Consider the following 21765-nt stretch of genomic DNA (forward strand, 5'->3'; position numbering starts at 1 on the left):
TACATTTACGTTAGTCGTTTAGCAGTAGCTCCTTTCTAAACAAGTGACTAAGTATAGCTAGCATAACAAAGGCACTAGCACTAACTAACAAAGGCTAGCTAGCTAACGTTAGCTAACACGCTAGTTAGCTGAACTAGCCCTTTGTTCCTAAACTAGCCAGCGAGGCAGCTAATATCTAGCTAGCTAGCTAGCTAGCTAGCTATATTATAGAGAAAAACAGAATGAGAGAGCATGAGAGGTATGTTAGTCGGACACCTTTGTTTTTTGTTTTGGTTTCAGCATGAGCCTGGTCAAGCAGAGCTTCAGGAAGACCAGAGTGGACACTCTGTCTGCCATTGCTGGAGTCATCAGGGACAGCTCTCCTGTGAAGCAGGTCAACATCCCCCAGCTTGTTGGACTGGAAGACGGCACCGTGCTTGTTGAATGCTACAACTGGCAAGAGCATCTGAAACCCTACTTCCGGGCACACCCACAGATTTCGAGTTACCAGCACTTCAGGTAATTATCATGCATTAGCTAGTCTATTTAATCAACACTTTCTGGTACTATTTTATCTATATGGAGTGCCAGTACTGTGGGCAATAGTTTAATGTACTTTCTTCCTTCTATTCTATTGCAGTTTTGATGCAGAGAGACCTGGCATGGTTGTGGCCAGAGAACACCGTGATGCACCGGCAGTTGAGTTTCAGCTGCTGCGCAAGCCTGATGTCCAGCCCCCCAGAGAAGGTCTTCCTGTGCAAGCCCCACCCGGACATGGCCAGACAGACATATCTCTTTAACAAGATCAGAGAGTTCTGTTCTGATGAGGGACGAGACATCACATGTCCCCCGCCAAACTCCACAGCAGCTCAGAACAAGACTGTCCGCTTGTAGATTCACTGCAGATCATCAGGACGGACAGCACTGCAGGAGAAAGGCCACAGCCTTTTCCTGTTTGTATACTGAAGCATTGCTTTTTCTCTTGCACAGACTTGCACAGTGTGGTGGCTGGACTCGGTTGACCTATGACATTTGGACACTCACAAAGTACTATTATAACACTTCAGATTGAATTCACCAGTACCTACCACAGGGTTCTCCTCCCTTAGGACCAACACAATCACACAACCTTGTCAAATGAGGACACGAAATATAACAGAGTAGAGTAAAAGAAACATACTTTATTACCTTACAATTGCAGCAAAGGGACGGTTACACAGAGACACAAGGGGTATCTGTGCAAGCGCGCCGACTAGTGTCGGAACGTTCTGTATATACTATTCCACACAACACATTGGCGCGTGACTGCATGTGTTAGTACCTGATTGGTTGAAACTTTTATCTAATGCTTGACCTATGAGCTTACTACTTTCGTTTTCCATTCAGCCGATGTGATTAGGGTGTTCTCTGTTAGTTACATTTTACTGCAACACAGACAGGCTTTTCATTGTGAGGTTGTGTGTCCTTGGCAGTCAACTTATCTGCTACTGGAACACAGATAATAACAACTTTTCATGCGTACTACTGTATGTGTTCTGGAAAAGTACAAAGTGTACAGCAGTATTGAAGCTTAACTAGGCCTAAATAGACAGGCCTTGTATGGCCTTGTATGGCCTTGTAAACAACTATAATAGCACTTAATCAAAAATACCTTTCACAACAGATTGCATTGTTCGAATATTGAATACTGAGCCGAGTACTGTTGTTATTACCTTGAGTATTGAGCTGGGGACCGTTATTACTTTGTTGTACACTTGATCACAATGAACACTTTGCACCTTGTTATTACCTTGTTGTGCACTTGATCACAATGAACACTATGCACCTTGTTATTACTTTGTTGTGCACTTGATCACAATGAACACTATGCACCTTGTTATTACTTTGTTGTGCACTTGATCACATTGAACACTATGCACCTTGTTATTACTTTGTTGTGCACTTGATCACAATGAACACTATGCACCTTGTCTATACAACAGACAACTGACTGTACACTTTAACACTTAGACTGTTGCCTTTTTTTGTACACTTTACTACTTATGCTTGTAATGTATATCATGTATGTGACAATAAAGAACGTTACATTTGAACTTCGTCTTATATTGGGTTGTGAATGCCGTTGAGAACAAGATTAATACTGACTCAAAGAGTGTGGGGTCATCAGTGAGAGAGCACCCCACTTGGCTGCCACTCTCAGTTAATACCCCAAGTTGACAGCCACTCTGACAGATAATGACAGATCGTCCAGTGGGGGAGTGGCTGGGGGTGCGGTTACCAGGCTATTGTTCACGCCCATTACCTGGCAGTCAGAGGTGTGAAAATGTTGGAGAACTTTGGAGGGAGATTTCTCAGCTAAGTTGATTTGGCAGTACTAGCATTCAAATAAGCATATCTTCTTCAAATATGTTCAGATTTCAATGTATGAGACCTCATTTGAAAGTTTACAATCTGCACTTTCATAATCTGTAAAAAACTGAAAAATGAAAATGCCTAGTTGAGGACCAAATTACCAGCGGTGGTCACATATATATCCTACTATAAAAATATTATAAACAAATGCATATTTATATTATTTCTTTCAAGATGCTATTAAGCATGAAATCAGAATAAATGTATGTGGCGTCATCACCATCACAACGTGTCATCACCATCACAAGTTGTGATGTGATGGTGATGACCGTGATGGTGTTGACATTTTTTCAGATTTTCCCTCCAAAACAAGCAGCTAACTAGAAACTGGCTGTCAAATAGCTAGCTACATATGATTTACACTGAATTACATGTAAAAGTGGTAAAACATCATTCACATTCATTAAATATACAGAACTACAACGTATATGGTAATGACGCCTAATAAGTGTACAAGCCTAACACAAAGAATAAAGGTTAGATTTACTTACTTCTCTTGACAGTAAGACAGCAGTCTTTTTGCTTGACAGCAAAGAGCTCCTCTATGACCTCAGGTTACCATGGTTACCAAATAAACATTTGTTCAAAAAAAGGCTGTACAGTGCATTATGTACAGTGTGATGGTGATGACGGCGATATTGAGGGACAGGTAGATAATCAACAAAATAAAGTACAAAATGGATATGTATGATTAATGTGTGCATGCAATATATTAGTTTAAGTAACATTGAAGTAATTTATATTAAAAAAGATATACATTTATAACAAATAATGTGAGAGATATGGCAATACCTTTGAAAAGTCTGGGTTGGGGACAATACCAAAACAGCACATTTTACCACAAAACAAAACATAAAATGTGCTAAAACCATGGGCTAGAGAAACCATAAAAAAAGTCTAGGTTTGTTTTTGTCTATACTAACTAATGATATGTGAATTTCCTGTGTAAATTGTGTTTTTATTGAAAATACACCCTGGGGACTGAAATTAGCCCGAATTCTGAGAAACACCCAACTACGATGTAATTAAATAATGTGACAATGCTGTTACATTACAGTCCCACCCTGACTTTATTGGAAATGTGTCACAGTGGGTCAGAACATTTGTAAATTACTTAGGTTTTAAAATAAATGTTGAAGTCATACAGTTACAGAATTGTAATAATGAGGAGAAATCCTGCATGTCTGTTTTGTGTGTAATTTCTCATTTACAGTTAATATTAACACTAAAGATTTGCAGTCTAGGCCTAATAAAAATAATTTTAAAAAAATATGCCTATGAATAAAGTCCTAATTTTGCAACCTAAATGTGAGCAATGAACGCTGAGCAGTGAACGTAAAACAAAGAATGCAAGGCATTGGGCTACTTTCTTAGGTGACACAATTGAAGAACTAGACAAACAAGTTACACACTCTGGTACAGTAGGTGGCTGTATGCACATTAAAGTTGTTTGCGATCCGCCACTAAACCCAGCGAAGAAGAAGATGACGATGACAGGGTATACTTCCGTTCTGTTTGAAACAGAAACGATTGAGAAAGACCAACACGCCAGTCTATATCCCCGCGACAACACAGATTCTGTAAGTATCTCAATTTCAATGTATACATAGCTAGCTATGTATTTTGGTATCGTCCCAGATAAAACACCAACGTTATGTGCAAGCTCCCCTTTTGTAATGATTATCTATATGCAGATGCTCTCTTTCCAATGTTAGCTAACTAGCTAGCCAGCTAACGTGATTAGCCTTTTTCTGTACATAATGGCTAGCTAAGTAGCCTACATAAAATTACTCTGTCGCAATGATTGTTATAACTTTCGCTTTTGTGTAATTGTAGCTTAAATTGTAATGTTGGCTTGGCAACTTGAGAATATTTCAGTTGTGTACACTATAACTTTTGTGAAGTGTTGTCGTGGGTCATTGTTTCCTAATTACGGGCAATGGGGGAGTCTTCTTGAGTCTAGCAGACTCGCGCGAGCTCCTGCACGTTCGTACTGTTTCATCGCTTGGAATAAAATGCGATAATTAGCTTACTCATTGATTTCGCATTAACCCACGACACCGTTAGTAGGTGTTTGTTTTTAGGCATTCATTTTTCCGGAGTTAACGTTAACAGAATACTAGAAGCCCCAACAACGGAGCTAGGCTAGCTAGCAGGATTTGTTATAGCAGCCATCTTGGCTTTTTTGGTTACAGCAGCCATCTTGGTGGTTTTGGGATGTGATTTCATGTTACTCTTAACTGTTGAAATGGTTGCTCATGCTGTCAAACGGGTAAAGAATTGTGTACTACGTTTTCACTCACATACAAATCCAAATTTTGCATAATAGGTACTCATGATGTGGACTACTAATATAGTGTCTTGCAAAATCTATTTAATTACTGAGGGTGAAGGGTGGTAGACATGTTGCCCTGTTCCTCTAAACGTGTCAGAAACCACGTGGTCCTGTGGAGTGTGCATGTCAGCCAACGAGAGGGTCACCCACTCTCGCTCTCTCTCCCTCTCTCCCCTCCCATGCTCATCTCGTCTCATTCTCTCTCCACAGTTGTGTGGTTGTTACCCCCCACTAGCTACATATTCATTCAATCTTTATTTAACCTCGTGAATCAATTGAGAGTAAGCTCTCATTTACAATGACGTATAATCACTCTATATTTGAACTTGTACTACAGGTGAGAGAATCCTTTTTAATGGTCTCTCTCATTCGCTCTCCTAGCTGTGATGTTAGAGTTGTGCAAGACTTGGGTGTTCTCCTGCTCTGAGTGCCCATTCTCCTACACCTCCCACATCTACCTCCACAAGCACATCAAGAGGAGCCATGACAACCTCTGTCTCTGCTGAGGAACACACAGAGCATTATAAAGTAGCCAGTGCCTTGGCGAAGGTGTTTGAGCAGCAGTCGTCAATGGATTAACTCCCAAGACACAAGGAAGAGACAGCGCAACACGCGCTATGACTCCAGTGACGAAGGTAATATAATAAAGTGCATTCAACAGTCCCAAAAGAGTACTACTTGAGTTGACTTATCTGAGCTAATTTACCTCTACTATATATTCCAGTGCCCAGGCAGCCGGTCGGCAGAACTCAGACCAGACCAGCTATGCCAGGTGCCAGAGCTGGAAGGCCTGCTCTGCCAGTTATCAATGCAGGTATCCATGCATGTTTGTGTTGGTGAAATGTCTATGCATATTTGCACACTGACAGTTAACTCAGGACTTTTTGAAGACTAATTTACTAATCTCACTAATTTACTCATCTCACTTTACTCAGCAGTAGATGTTCATCACCCAGGCCCTTAGAGCTAAGGCGCAGTGAGCGATGGCCCTGTGAGCCAGGCCCTTCAGCCCGTCTGACCTCCAGGCACAAGCAGCATCCATCAGAGATTAGCACCCTGGCCAGACCTGGTAAGGGTCTGACATGTCTACCTGTTTCATGACTAGTTGATTCTTCCCCTTATGCCAGAAGCCGTACGCCGCCAGCACCTAGTTTCCTGCTAATACCTTTATCCTTTTTGGTTTTCAGTTAGTCTGTGATGCCATCGCCCGTGAGACCAACAGCTCCAGCAGTATTGCCCTCCACGTCTTTCCGGAGCCCCCCGCTTACCCCTCTGCCATCAAGCTCTGCATGTGCTGGTATGCAGAATTTTGTGAACTACTTCATGTTGCATGCAGGGATATACTTTGAGTTAAATTTCCATTATGTGACAGTACAATTACTTATAGCCACATCTGTGTTAATATCCAGATTGCCAGAGGATGGTGTATCAGCAGTTGTCCAGCTTGACCAGCATGCTCGGTGAGGTCATGCAGAGTCTGAGGGAGCTAGCGCAGAGACTATCCGGGGAGTCTGATGGGGTTTGCACGGGGAGCAGTATTGGATGCACTGGATCCTGCAAAAACGGAGGAGGTCTTGGAGGAGCAGCTGTAGGACAAGGAGCATCAAAGGAAGATGGTGAGTAACTTCAGGGCAGAACTTTGTTCCTTATTTTTGCAGGGAAGTGTTAAGGAAGTGTAAAAGTAAATGATTGTCTTTATGTTTTGCAGACACAATATCTGAGTTCCATTGGCGGCAAAGATCTGCCAGATGTGGTCCGGCGGGTGCTGTCAGCCATTGTCATACAGAGTGTGGTGTGTCTACAGCGTCCATGGGAAGAGGGGGAAGAAGCCTCTAAAGAATATGACCCTCTACAATGTCATATTACGTAAGGGATTGTTCATATTTTCGCAAAATAATACATTGTCTTTGCTTCATGCCATGTGCATTGAAACCATTCCCTTTTTGGTTAAAAGGTGCAGTTATGGCCTGTAAGCCAAGTACCACTATGACGGAGGTGTCTGCCCAACTGCAGGAGACGCTGAAACATGCCCCTGCTCGATGCAAAAAGGTATGTGATGTCAGTCAGTTAATTTTCTCGTATCCAGTGACATGGCATGCTTCCAATGAACGTATGCGACTTGCGTTTACAGCCATTTCTGTCCTTAGGCATCTGCTCCAGCCCAGCTGACCTCCCCAGCCCAGCCCCTGACCGCAGCTCCAGACCTGACCACAGTGGAGTATTCTGATGAGGATGACCTCTTCTGCCCAGACCCTCGATTCAGATGAGGGTGACCTCCAGCCCAGCCTGTCTCCCTAGACCTCCCTTTCCAGCCCGCCAGGATGGATGCCTTTTTTGTAAATAGTTTTTTTAAATTTTAACCTTTTTTTTGTGGGATACAACGGTCTGTTCACGGTCTGCCTGCCACAGAATGCGCACTTTGTTTCATTTTTGTTTTTAGAACTTTTGCAATTGTCAGATAATGGGTTGCTAGCCAGAGCTTGTACATACTTTTTTTTTTTTTCTGGCTATGCGTAATGTGACAGACCGTAAACCTCATCCTTGTAAATATGTATACTTTTAATTTGTTTTTTGCAATGTACTTTGCCTAATAAAATGTTCTTAACTGTTAACACTAGAATAGCTGAGGGTGGGTCAAGGTGACCCATGCAACTACATTAAAAAATAATTCTCTGCAACCGTTCAAGTTACAGCACCCTGCTTTCATGACTTTTCCTAGATATGTGCGTTTTACGTGTCAGTGTTTTTGAAACTTCGAAATCCCACCAGGAAAAGGTAGTTTGGTCATTTTTTTAGTGTATTCTGGCTAAAAGCCGGTCAGCCATCTTTTTTTACCTGACTCTTAGGCTGCAATGCTACTTTCTCCCAGCAGATGTCGCCTAGGTTCATCAATATGTTTTTTTTTTTAATAGGAATCAAGGTTGAATGAATAATCCATCCTTACATATGGATATAAGAATGTGCACAGCAATAATATTTTTGTGGTAGACTATATGTGACTTCAACAATGAATGCAAAAGGTTACACTCACACAATGGCTCATTTAGATAAAACTATGTTTAATCTCAAAACGTATGCTATCAGCTCAACACAGGTCAAATGTCTTCAAACGAATAGCACTCAATAGTCTATGATGCAAATGTTGAATTTTGAAATGCTGTAAATGTCTTGAAAACACAGCACATGGATGTGAATGCTTATGTAGGCTATTGAATGAATGCAAAATTACTAGGGGTGCAGGCTATTCAACCCTCTAGATCGTTGGCATCGGTTCAGGGAATAATATGTTACAATGTTGCACTTGGCACTTGGATCGTTTTTGTTCAACTGGCAATCTGGACAAAGCAAATATATAATATAACTGGGAGTATAATTTAATTATAATTATATTGGAGCATTGGTGTGAGTAAAAAGAACTGTGCTTTATCCCTCTGGAGTCTGCGCCCGCGGTGGCGCGGGCGTCGTACGTTCTTATAGATTTTTCACCCATATCAACACGCACAGAAATCATATACATAATTTTACACCGTTGTTTTGTGTATAAGACGTCTATTTCGTGTCTTGAGATTTACAGCGTTTATGATTGGTTCCTGAAGGCATCATACGCCGCCTTCTCTGAATCTCCATTGGTTGGAGCTTTCCCCATGGATTCAGCTGTCTATCAGTCTCAGACATAATAAACCAATGACCATCCACATTATTCACCACTTTCTATCAAGAGAGCCCCCCATTGGATAAACCTGGGCCATGTGGTTTGCAAACAACTAGGGAGGATGTTTTGAATCCGGCTGGGCTAACGTTACCTGAATGAATTTAGGCTACCGGAGAAGATAAAATGAGCAAACAAACACAAAAACAGGAGATGTGCTGAGGTTTTAGAGGCTGTCTTTGAGTGCAGTTCATCAGAAGAGGAGCTTGGGGGATTTGGAGACGTGACAACAATTTGGATCTCGTCGATGATGTAAGTTTGGCTAGCTTCGCTAACGTTAGCCCATTCTTACCCGTAATGTTGACGTTACTGTAATGTTGCCGACTGCTTATGTTAGCTAGCACTGTTTATGTTAGCACTGTATGTTAGCTAGCTCTGTTTGTTTATGTTTTATGCTTAGCCACTGTTTATGCACACAAAATGATCAATCCTACTGTAAGTTACCTCATGAACTTATCAAGAATAAATATCCGCTCATTATATTTGTGCGTAAAGGGAGTAACTTAGGGTGGTTTCACACATATAGTTTTGTGCGCACCAAACGAGCTTTGGGCCCGAGAGCGCTCTGTATGGGCCTGTGTGAAGACAACAATCGCAGACAAGTGTGCACTAAAACAGCCACTCCGAGACCCTCCTGAAGAGGTGTTTTCGGAGCGGTCACAACCTACATCCATGGGTCGCAACCGATTTCTAGGGCGCTCCAGTTGTGTGAAACTGCCCGTTCTCGGATGTTTGACCTTAAAAGACCCCGTAGTCAGACGCGCTGTGCATTGTGGGGCGCACTGTTTGTTTACTTGGCTCTCCAGTGGAGTGCGAGCTAGCTATCGAGCTAGCGCAAAGGTGATGAGGGACTGAATAACTGAAATATTATAACTTTAATAACCGAAATAAGAGGACAAGAGACATAAATAAGCACTAGTGCTATGAGCAACAGGCGTTGTAACATCTCCATGTTTACGTCTTGTTTACATCTCAAGCCGGTCTACTCCTGTTTACAGCCGTCGTCATGGAAACATCATTGGTGCGCACTACATCTTGCGTGGCCTTGCGAAGCTTGCGTTGCTTGCGCTTATGTAGTTTGCGTCGACTATGAATCCGGCCTAAGCGCGGCTGTGCTTCTCCAAAGTGCGCCAACTTCTTGTTTCAGTCAAAACCAAATCTAAAGTAGGCCTAATGATTTACGTCCTGCAAAATATACATCTTTCTATCCAACAATGCATGTTTAATTTGCCAGTGAATGTCTGTTTTGCCAGTGCTCTACTAGAGTATGTGTGTGTGTGTGTGTGTGTGTGTGTGTGTGTGTGTGTGTGCGCGCGCGCGCGTGCCCAGGCCTTAGTTGGCCAGTTTACCTACTCGGTTAGCTTACCCTGTGTTGTTAGTCCTGCCTGTTGTTTTGTCTCATTGGTCTTCTCTGTTCTTGTAAAGCGTCCTTGGGTGTATTGAAAAGCGCTTTATAAATCTAATTTATCATTAATGTTGTTTCTCTGTTTTGTATTTTTCAGAAAAGAGAAGCACACACCAGCCACGTTATCCACGCCAGTTTCCATCCTAGTTGGTTCTGCTGAGATGCGTTCAAGACCACCGGCTTTGCTATCAGATATCTTGTTCATAGCTTGATACACTCATGAGATGGTTTATTTATTGATTTTATTAATTTATGGAGTAACAAGTCCATTGTTTGTTTGTTCATTCCAGTGAAAATTACAAGTAAATGATACGTTTGGAGAAAGAGAACCTGTTTCCTTGGTCTTTTTATTTCCAGACATTCCATGAAGGTTTATGTGGTGTGTAGTCATTATTCAGTATTATTACATCCCAGTATTACATTTGGGGAAAGTAAAGTGAAAAACAACAATTTACTAAAAAATGTATTTTACATAATTGTATTTTAGGCTTTGATTATAGATGAATTTGGCTATTTTAACTAACTTTTCTATGCTATTTCATTTATATATATGTACACCCAAATTTGACAAGGTGGAGCTTCTTTATAGCAACATCCATGTTGGAGGCATTGTCAACTGTGGCTGCCACAACCTTCTCTTGGATGCTGAAGTCCTCCATTATCTCATCTATCTCCTCAGCCACAGCATGCCCTAACCAAGCCATACCTTGTAGCCCTCCCCAACCCCCACTGGTTTACATTGACATGCAAATAGGCCTAGCTGTCTGTTTGCTGGTAGCGAATGTCAAAGGACAGGGAGCAACCTTTTATTTCAGCCAACTCTCCTAAGTGATGAGATGATGTTTACTTTGTGGCATCTGATGTGGCATTTTATTGGAACATGTATGTTTTTATATCACTATAATATATATCACTTATCACCCAATTGAATTGGTTTCGGTGTAGGTAGGCTACCCTCGTGATCCATGAAGGAACGGTGCGTGAGATTGAAAATAATCTGAAATCACAACGGGGCTGACTGGCTGTTCAGCCACACATTAGGCTAGGCTAAGCCTAAAACAACAACAACAAAAAAACAACAACATTGCACTGGAAACTGGCACTGTCTCGTTTTTCCACACACAAAATTACATCGAGAGCAACAGTCATGGGTGGTCGCCACTACTGAGTTAGACAATACGATTCTGCTAATTTCACATTTGTCAGGCACACTCGTCCACTAACCCAACATTTTGCACAGTCAGTGGGCAGGCTCACTACAACCCCCACCATTCACAGAATTCTCAATGAGCCTACATTGACATGCAAATAGCCTAGGATGGTAGGTGACACTTTTACAGCAGTTTTGCAAATAGGCTAGGCTGCTAGCTGCCAGTTTTAGACTGCTAGCTGACAGTTTTGCAGTGGCTGGGTGCAAGATCCCTCGTCGTCACTGTAAATGAGGGCAACCTCAGTGCCTCTCGAGCATAAATAAAGGTTTGAAAGATCTATAAATCCACAAGCTGGCCAAGTCCAATGCATCTTGATCACAACTTTCACATCTATTCTTTGCTGTGATATTTACTGTACCGAGTAAATGTTTACATTGTATATTGTCTTGACCCATTGAGGAAGCTACAGTAAATGTGAATATAGGCTAAGCAATACCTGAATTTTAATGTGCAACATGGACAAACTCTAGCCTACTAGAATAGTCGATATTTTCCCATTGCACTTGCAGACCCTTATTCTAAGCCACAAGAGCCACTTATTCAAAAATAAAGTGTTAACTGAATCAGATTATTGTTGGAGTCAATTTATTTTTCAGTAGCCTTTATATTGCATAGAAAACTGTGCTCATGTGTCACGCTGTGTTTGTAGCCCTCTGCAAATACCAACCCCACCCATACAGCAGCACCTACAACTACATAACATTGGTTGGATAGGCTAATAATAGCCTAATAAAAAACTATGTTTGAGCTAGCTAACGTTACCTACCATTAGCTCAACCGGGACAGTTGCCAGTTAGCGATGAGAGGCAAAGTCCCAAGCCCAGTTGATAGCCTCCATCGTGGGATGAGGGTGGTGCAATCATGGCCACTATCCAGCTACATACACCCAACGTTAGGCTAGCTAAGCTAGCTAGCAAGCAAGCAGTTGCAAAGTCGAACAATACAGGTTGTAAAATGATGCGGGGGCATATCTCTCGCTAGCTATGCATGCCGTATTATATTATTTTAAGAGTTTGCCCCAAAACACAAAAACGTTAATTTGAAGTTAAAAGCTAACAAAAGCTGGGGCCGTCTCTAAAGTGGGGCCGTCTCATTCATGACGGCGACAGGCACTAGCCTGGCAGACTGCATCGAATAGTTATCAAACAAGCTTGGGAACTAACGTTAGCTGGCATAATCCAATAATTCCCCCAAAAGAACCCCTCCACTGCACAAACTTTTTACCAAACCTAGCTAATAAGCACAAGCTACTGAGTGCAACGTTAGCCCTGCTAACGGAGAGAACGGATTTGGAGGAGATTGTTGCAGCTGGTGCTAAATGAGGCAAAGGAACATGTCAAATAGAATACAACAAACATGCGGAAACTGTATTCAATCACTTCTTCTTACGGCCAGTGTCGATGCAACTATTACTGCCCTCCACAGAATATTGCTATACTTCACGTCCGGATGTAAACAAGCTGGATTGCCAGATTGGTGCTGCAGCCCCAACGAGTGCTCCAAATCCCCCCAATGCGATAAAAACCCGCCCAAATATTATATATTTATTTAGTATAATATATATCTATATATCATAATACATGTTAAGAAAAATCCCTTTCAGCTCAAATTCCGAAAATAAAACTGCAACACAAGCCTACCCCAGCGGCTTAGCCAGAAATCCGACCGGGCCTGAGTAAACATAGAATTCATCCATAAATCTATCCATAAATTGCTCAATAGGTGAATAGTCCTACATCATACTGCGCCAATGTGTTCTTATTTTTCAAGTGTTATCAGTGATATGCTTTCTATTTGATAATAGGGCTTGGGAAAACGTAGTCCCAGACACGACCATCTTATTTCTAGACAGGTGTATCTATTTGTAGCCCAAGCCGATACAGCCGCATTTGGTGTCACAAACACACACACGAGCGCCATCTAGCGGCCATTGTGTGTCAATAACAGCCTCCCATTCTAAAGACTGCGGGGGCATTTGACCCACCCCCCAGCTAGGCTGGTAAGTTTCAAATGCTTGGCGCTGCTAGTGTTAATGGTGTTCAGTCTCATCTTGGTTTGTATCATAATGCTTGCTGCTATATCCCCATATACTACTTGGTACTTGGATTGGAGACAGCCTGGGAATACCAGGTGCTGTAAGCCTTTTACCATTGCCCGACGCTCACGGGAGAGAGCATAATATCAGAACAAGTTAAATTATCAGAACACAAAACCATTCAGTCTATAAGTAGCCTGTCACCCACCTCACAAGTGGCTTACGGCCATACCACGCTGGTGAACGTCCGTTCTCGGAAGCTAAGCAGCGTCGGGCCTGGTTAGTATTTGGATGGGAGACCGCCTGGGAATACCAGGTGCTGTCAGGCTTTTACCATTGCCCGACAATCACTGGAGAGAGCATAATATCAGAGCAAGTTAAGTTGTCAGAACACAAAATCATTCAGTCTATAAGTAGCCTGTCCAGCCTGGTCTCACCAAAAGGCGTATGAATAGCACGCCAATTTAAAGTAATTTTGTGTGTCATGTCAACGCATTTTAATCTTTTCGCGTGCCATTTAACGCCCTGTTCTTTTATATTGCAACCGTGTTGGGTGTACAGCCCGAAATCACGTGACTACCAAATCCGCGTCGCGTCTGCTTTTTCTGCATTTGTACACATTAAATAGGAGGACTGGACTGGTCAAGCGTATAGTGTTATACATGAAAAACCTTATATAGCTATAGGCAGTGTGTGTGTCGTATTTAATCAGTTTGGCAAATTTACGTAATGTCTAGCTAGCGTTACCCGAACCAGCCCAACTGCTGGCTAGCGATGAGAGATGGAACCACTGCCTGGCTGGGGAAGTGCGTCAGTCGGCTAGATACAGACAGCGTTTGCTGTGCTGTTACAAGCCTACATGAGACAAATACTACCCATGAATAAAGATAATAAAGATCAACATCAATACAAGTTGTGTCTGTCTTATCGCCTGACATATCAATCATGATGTTGCACACTCCTGTATATGCACCTTACACGTTACAAAGATCAAGTAGTAGAATGGGCATTCATTTACTCCGCTCAGACCGCTGATGTTTCAGAAAACCCCCATATAAGAGTTTTAAGCATGTAAACAAGCCAACTGGCTGTCTGGTGAATCGTGGCCACAGGTCTGTGTAATAGAAGCCACAATCCATATGATATAAACCTCATTTTGAAAAAAAGTACACCAGAGCCGGCAGGCTTCACTACCCACAATCCTTAAGTACACACCCCCGTCTTTGATTGGTGGAGCTCGCTGTTACCATGGACACGTTTGGTTTAGAGCCCTGTAAAAATTGGCGTGCAATACAACTATTTACAAGACGTCGTAAGAGGAACCGTGATGGGAGACCTCTAACCAGCGGTTTTCAAGAAGGTTGGTTATAATATTTTGAGATGGATCTTTTTGTTAAGTCATATTACCAGTGACTGCTCCTACCTCACACTTGTCAGTTGTTCTTTTGACAAATAAATAACAATTGTAATCCTGTAAAATTTGATTGCCATTGTAATGTGTTGCAGCTGAAGTAGGCCTATTAAGTCCACCAGAGACCGAGCACTGGGACGTAACAAGGAGTTCAGCTGCAGGTCAGACAATATCCAGTATTCCCCTAGTGCTCAACAAGCATTTAACACACTTAAGACATTATAACTGAGTATATTTGCTAATGCAATATGCAGATTTTAAAATATAAGGGTCTGTACAACTCCCTTTAGTGTATGATCAATTCATTCTATATGCAAGTGGTGAAGTGATGTTTGTTGGTGATGGCATGACAAAAATACAAAATATGGTTTGGGACACTGAGATGAACAAACATCTTTGATGTTTTCCCAAATAGACGCACTGCTTCAGGAGCTCCAAGGAGCTGAGGTGCAGGTCCCCGAGTCCCCCGAGCCAACTGCTTCCAATGACTGGGCCACCAGAAGTCATATGGCGACAGAGAGGTGGAAAGAGGCAAGACCTCAGCTCCTCCTCAATGCCCTGTCAGCAGAGGCCATTCCACATGTCATCTATGACAGATGCAGTGGCAAAAAGGCAGTGGTGGAGTGCAAGGAGTGCCTGCCTTCACCACTGCTCTGTGAGGACTGTGACTGTGAAGTCCACAGTTCATTGGCACTGCACAATCGCAGGTCTATGATCTGTGGCTACTACTTACCTGTACCTCCTACTGTAGTGGTGCAGTTAAAGGAGGGTAACTACAGCCACAACTCACAAGGTGTGTATATGGTGTGTAAGGTGTGTGTATGTATGCACATGTATACAGTATATTGTGTTAATGTATATTGTGTGTGTTTTCACTTTTTAAATATTGGCCATTACCTCACTTATGCATTTGTCTCACCTCTATAGCTCGAATTTTGCCCATGAGATTGCCACAGAGCATCTGCACCTGTTCTCCATCGGCCATCATGCTAAGTCCTGGCAGAGAAATCATTTTTATCAACATGAAAGGTAGGTAGGCCATAAATCAAATGTAACCTTTCCTCCTTAAGACATGCAATTGCCCTGCAATTTGACTTTAGCTTTGAATGTTTCTTCTCATGATTTGAATTCTAATTTTTGCCAGGACGATATGATCTCACTCTGCCAGATGTCAGTTGCAGCACCTGTTCTGCGCACTGGTGTCCTGGATTGGCAGACATCCAGCTGAGTGGATACTGGCCCGCCACAGCCAGTATGGCCACTGGCACCATCTTTGATGCCGAGGTGTTCCAGGCCTTTCAGGACCTGAAGAATGCTGCACCAGGCAGCTCTAGATTGGCATTTTGTCGGCTCCTGGACCAGAAAACCTTACGCCATGGCAGGGTGAGCAAATTTGTTGAATTTTTTAATATGAAGTTGTAAGGGAATCTAGTCGTGAGTGTTACCCATTTCTTGTTTTGTATGACATAGTCTAAAGAATAATTTTTTGAAAATTTTGATTTAGGCAATTTTTTTGTGGGGGCGCTACCCACAAGTTTAGCTGTGCTGCTCATTCCACGAATGCACAATCCTTACAAGTTGTACATTGTTATAAAGGTAATTAATCAAGCTTTCCAATTGTATACAATAAAACACCAATTGATATTATTAAAGGGGGAAAATGATTGACTGATATAATGTTTCCAAACTTTTTTTTGAGGAGTTCATCTTAGATGTAGTAGTAGGTCATTTTATGTTCACTATATCTGAATTTATCCAAATGTTTGACTTGATGCAGAATGGCAAATCTGCTCTCCAGAAGAGTTTTATGGAATGGGCTATTTGCAGCTATGAGATCCAGAAACTGAGTAAGGAGCAGCCATTCTCGTGTCCTGCTTGCACCCCGGATATGCTGGCTGTGGCAGTGGATGGCAACAGGAAACATTATCGGTTCAGCAAGTGTGGGTGGTATAACATACACTCATGTATTTATTTCCTTGATTCACTGTTTTAAAAAGTTATTCAGATTGAACCATGTTCTGAACTTCTGGTAATTGAATGCACTACAATACTTTCTATGTGTAGCTCGAGTGAGCCTGGTTACTTCGATGGTGTTTTCATCCAAAATGACACAAAGGTGGCATCTTCGGTGGAAAACATCCACACAAAAACCAACCATGTAAGTGTCTGTGTATTTGTTAATATTAAGAGTCATTCATTCATGACAACTCACGTCAAATATCTTTAACCATTCATTGCATGAATGGGCATACATTTTACTTTGGCGTTTGAGGTACAGTATCTGATGTTCTGCTCCCTGCTTCGCAGGCCACCCGCTGAGTGAGCGCAGGAAACACTATACAGAAAACCCCCCAGGGGGTACAGACCAAGCAACATGACAATACATACAGAAACACAATCAGCAGCAGAGAAACAGAATAAGCAAAACAACCAGGGTGGAGGCCGGGGAGGCGGAGGCGAGCACAGTCGAGATAGCAGCAACTAAGCGACCTAGACTGAGCTATAAAAAGCCTTCACCGCATGGGAATGTGAGCAAGGGAGGGCTGTGATTGGCTAGACTAATTAGTAAACAATTGAAGTCAACCGGGTAGCTGGTTGCAGCCACGCACTTGACCCCGTGACATGAATGAACCTACGCAGGCTTCATCTAATAGTCAACAAAGACACTAAATCTCAATCCATGTACTGTATAGGTGGCAGGAAAAGGCCATTGCGGTAAGGCTGAGCTGGTGGCAGCAAAAGAGGCTTCAAGGAAAAGCAGCCACAGCCTTGATGAAGAAGGCCTTGAGGTTGCTGTCTGCCGGCATGGCATACTCCTGAGGTACAAAATGACTTATTTGTACATGACTGATACTACTTTAGAATGGCAATGCATATACTTATTGATATGATCTTTCTACTTCCCACAGGTATCTCAATCACTTCAGAGGGGAGATATATGCCTACCCATTGCTCCTCATGCATGAGGTAGCATCTAGGCACCATGTCACTTTTTTTCTGCATGGATGTCACATGCAGGTTTGTGCCATACTTGCAAAAAGTGACCTCTGCATGCCCAGAATATGTGCACCTCATGGACCTGAAGCCCTCCTTGTCCATAATGCATGCCAAAGCACATGATGTCAAATGTGAGGTACATTTTTCAGTTTTTGTTTATCTGTGACCAGGTTTATCATAATTCAGTCATGTTGTGCTTGAATGTCATGTTGATTCACATGAATTATATACATTGTGCTGTCAGATCAAGTGGGGAGGTGGGAACCAGGTTGGTGCAGGCTCCACCTTGGGTGAAGAGGTGGAACAAGTGAACAGCTTCTTGTCTCGGCTTGCCATCACTACCAAATTCATGTCCAAATCAGGTTAATGAGCTATTTACCTTGACATTGATATCTGTATTTGTGATTGCCTTTCTTTGTTACTCCAACTTTCACCATTGTTTGTGTAATAAACTTGGTACATGTTGCTAAAGCAAAATTTGATAGTAATAACAGAGTGACAATGGGTGTAAATTGTTTTGTGAATTGTTCAGTGAAAGGATGTAACTTCTTCCGTCATCTCCTAGCACGCACAGACTTGCTTACATTACAATGTATGGCATGGAACAAAGGTAAAGCAGACAACCTGTGCAGCATGCTCAGCAAAAGATTCCAGAAGGTAAAGTATATCTCTGCGCATATGCATACACTATGGCAAAATATTACAATATTGGTTATAGTAATGCATGATTTCCACATGTTCAGACCCGTGCAAATCTGGCAAAGGGGATGGAGAGCCTTAAAGCCAGTCAGTCGGAGCTGTCACTGGATGAGACTGAGACAAATCAGTGGGTTCATGATGTCCAGGATTGGGCTCAGAGTGGTATGTCATTTTGTGTACATACAGTTTGTGTTAAATGTGCTTACCTAAACAAACCATGCACAGTCTACATTTTATTTCTTCAAGGATCAAAGGGTACAGGCTCCCTGCTAGATTTGCAGATGAAGATCGAGCACCTTCATGTGTCTGTCAAGCAGCAAACCCAACGCCTTAACAAGAAAACTGGTGATTTTTGTAATAGATTATGAGTATTCTTATAATGCATTACAACCGTGGGCTTCATAGAAAGTGTAACCATTTTTTATTGTTGAGGTCTTCCTGCTTTTTATTGTTCTTTTTCTCTTTCTCTCTGTGACTGGGTGGGGGGATGCATATTTTTCCCCAAGACACCTGCAAAGGGCGAAAGACAGTTCGGCGACGAATTAGAGAGGCTAAAATGAAACTGTCTACATTGCTGACGGAACATGATGCCATGGTGGAAGCAGCAGACAGAGTTGGACCAGTGGATGTCTTCAAAGACAATTATGTTTTCCCCTGGCAGCTACCTTGTGATGGTATGTTGTTCATTTGCTTATATTTTAGCTTTCTCTTCTGTTTTTTAGTGTGCTGCCAGCTAAGGTCATATAATAAAATGCAATATGTGACCTGTGTTTATTTGATATCAGGCACAGTTGGCATCCTCACCAAAAAGGGCATCTTTGACAAGGTGATGGCTGTAAGAAGGCTTGAGGAAGAGGAAGTGATTCTCCTGAAAGAGATGAGGCAGCACTGGAAGTCCCTCAGGCAAACGGAGTTGACTCTGCAGAGTGCCATTGTGGAGGAAGGTAGGAACAGTAGAGAGGTTACTTCAACTCATTCTTGCTTTATTTCTGGAATTGCTTTATTTTGGCCATATTCTATTGAATAATTTATAAACAACAACAAAATACTACCAATACTTTAAAATCAATCACGTGACTGAGCCAGTGTAAGGACTTAAGAATACTGTTGATGTGTTTTTCTTGGGTTCTTTGGTGGCTGCAGTTGTCAATCAGTTGTATAAAGTGTGATAGTAAAATAACTGATCTAGTCAAAAGGATTTACCAAGATTCGTTCAAAAGGTTAAGTCTGGTTTATTGTGAAAAGCATACGAGTGCAAGGACTTCCTGAAAACGCAACAAGGGTGGTTTATTCAGCGAAGTGCCCGTTTGGTCTTCTGCTGTGCCTTATATGCAGTCAAACCACAGGTAAGGTCCTTCCAGGATGTGATTGGCTACTGCATTGTACATCATATGAAATGGCAGGCGTGGCCAAGAGTACAGACATGTGACATGAGAAAAAGGGCGGCAATTGGGGACAAAGGATGGTTATTCTGTTGTAGACAGATGGCCTCTCTGGAAGCCATTTTGTATGTTAGCACAGCTATGTGAATATTTGGGGGAGGTGATGAATTACAAGAGAAGTGAGAGGACAAAGGTTTAAGGTGTTTGGATGTAAATTCCTGAACAAAAGGCATGTCAGACAGCTATGACAGTACTCAAGCCTTCCGGATACAAAATAATTAGTTCTTTTAAATCCTTATGCATAAAGCCTCTGAGTTTGGCTATGCTATGGAGATGATTTCACTTAAACTGTCATGTGAAAAGCATGGAGAAATGCATGACTGACCCTGTGTTGTGTGTGTCCTAAAGGCTCAGACTCAGGTCTGCACTGTGTATTGAGTCGGAAGCTTAACACACTGCAGATGCAGTTAAAGGGTGTCAGAGAGGCATACCTCCAGATCTTCCAGACTCCTAGGGCGCATGCAGAACCACCAATGGAGCTTGATGATGATGATGATGATGATGGAGGGGTGTATGAGAGCAGTTCCGATGATGAGAATGTGTAACTGCATGACAATGGAAAAGGTATGGTCATATTTTAAAAAAAGGAGATATCTAACTACTTAATTCATCCCATACTTCATCTTTAATTACATTTTTTAATTTTGTTTTCTGTCAACAAAACTAGGGGCCACTTGGATGCAGTCCATCAGCTTGTTACTTTATTATTATTTTTTTTCTTTTATATTAAGTCCGGGGAGATACCCCCACCTGAGTACCTGAAAGCCGTGGACATACCCACATTGCTGCCAGCGTCCCAAGCAGGAATCAAAGCCAGGGCCTTCTTGCTGTGAGGCAACTGTCACTTCTGAGTCACTCCTCTCAGGAACATGTGGGACTCTTACCTGATGGGCCCCATCCCCCTCATTGCCCTGCGTTTTTGCTACCAAAAACCCCTGCAGTGAGGATCCCCTGTCACAAGGATAGGGTGTACAGCATCTCCGTCAACGGCTCACCCATCACCGGGGGCACAATCATCAAAGTCCCTACGGGGAACGGAGAGAGCCTCCAGCTGCTGGCCAGTCAGATGGACGCGGTGGACCTGGGACAGCTGGATGAGACGGCTATTCAGAGCGTCCGTCTACTGCAGAACCGTCTCACCTCCCTGTGTGGACCCTCTGTGTGACCCCCCCCCCTCCCATTCCACTGCCTGTCATATAACCATTCATTCACAATTGAATCAACAAATAAATCACAATTGTAAATGAAACTGTTTCTCCGTGCCACCCTAATTATGGTAATAGACTGACATGTTGGCTAATGCACAAAGAGTTAAATAAGCAGAAGAGCTAAGTTCTTAAGTTCATCATCACTGCTAGTTGACAACCATGAAGGGGTTACATATACAGTAGAAGACAAGAAGAAGACAAGAATAATCTTGTTGTCCAAGTGACAATAGTTTATTTCAATGAATGTTGTCCTACTTTAAGTACTTACTGTTTGAGCTGTTTTAATTCAGAGGCAATTAGTCTCACATGATTAGCATTGCTTAGCATCCATTGCTCCTCATGCATGAGGTAGCATCTAGGCAGCTGGTGACATTTTTGTGCATGGATGTCACATGCAAGTTTGTGCCATACTTGTATGAGTCTGTGAGTGTGTGTGTGAGTCTGTCCACATCTGAAAGCCTTTTCCGAAGAAGACACAGGAACCCACCATGCCCCCCTTCGGTTGGACTGCCTAGAATGGGAAATAACATGAAAAGGAGGCATGTGACAGTTAGAAATCCATTAATTCTTCATTTTATAACAAGACCCAAGCTAGATAGGTGCCATACTGTTCTGCCATCCCAGGATTGCAATTCATTAAGACCTGGCAACTCCATTGTGTTGTCCCATGCTCTTACCATGGTTTTCTCCAGAGGACACTTGTTAAATGAGCTGGTGCTGTCAGCCAGCCCTTTCAGATAGGTGCAGTGCTGTCTCGACCTGTGCTGCAGATTGGCATGAGGCCCATGATGATGACGTTGAAGGCTGTTCATCTGTAGCTGCAACAGTTGATGCCAGAATCTCTTGCAGTTTCAGCATCTCACTGTCTGAAAGAGGGACATTATAAAATAGACATGTACCCAATAAAGACTTGTTAGTGATT

Source organism: Borostomias antarcticus (genome assembly GCF_949987555.1).
Source record: "Borostomias antarcticus genome assembly, chromosome: 17".
Classification (NCBI taxonomy): Eukaryota; Metazoa; Chordata; class Actinopteri; order Stomiiformes; family Stomiidae; genus Borostomias; species Borostomias antarcticus.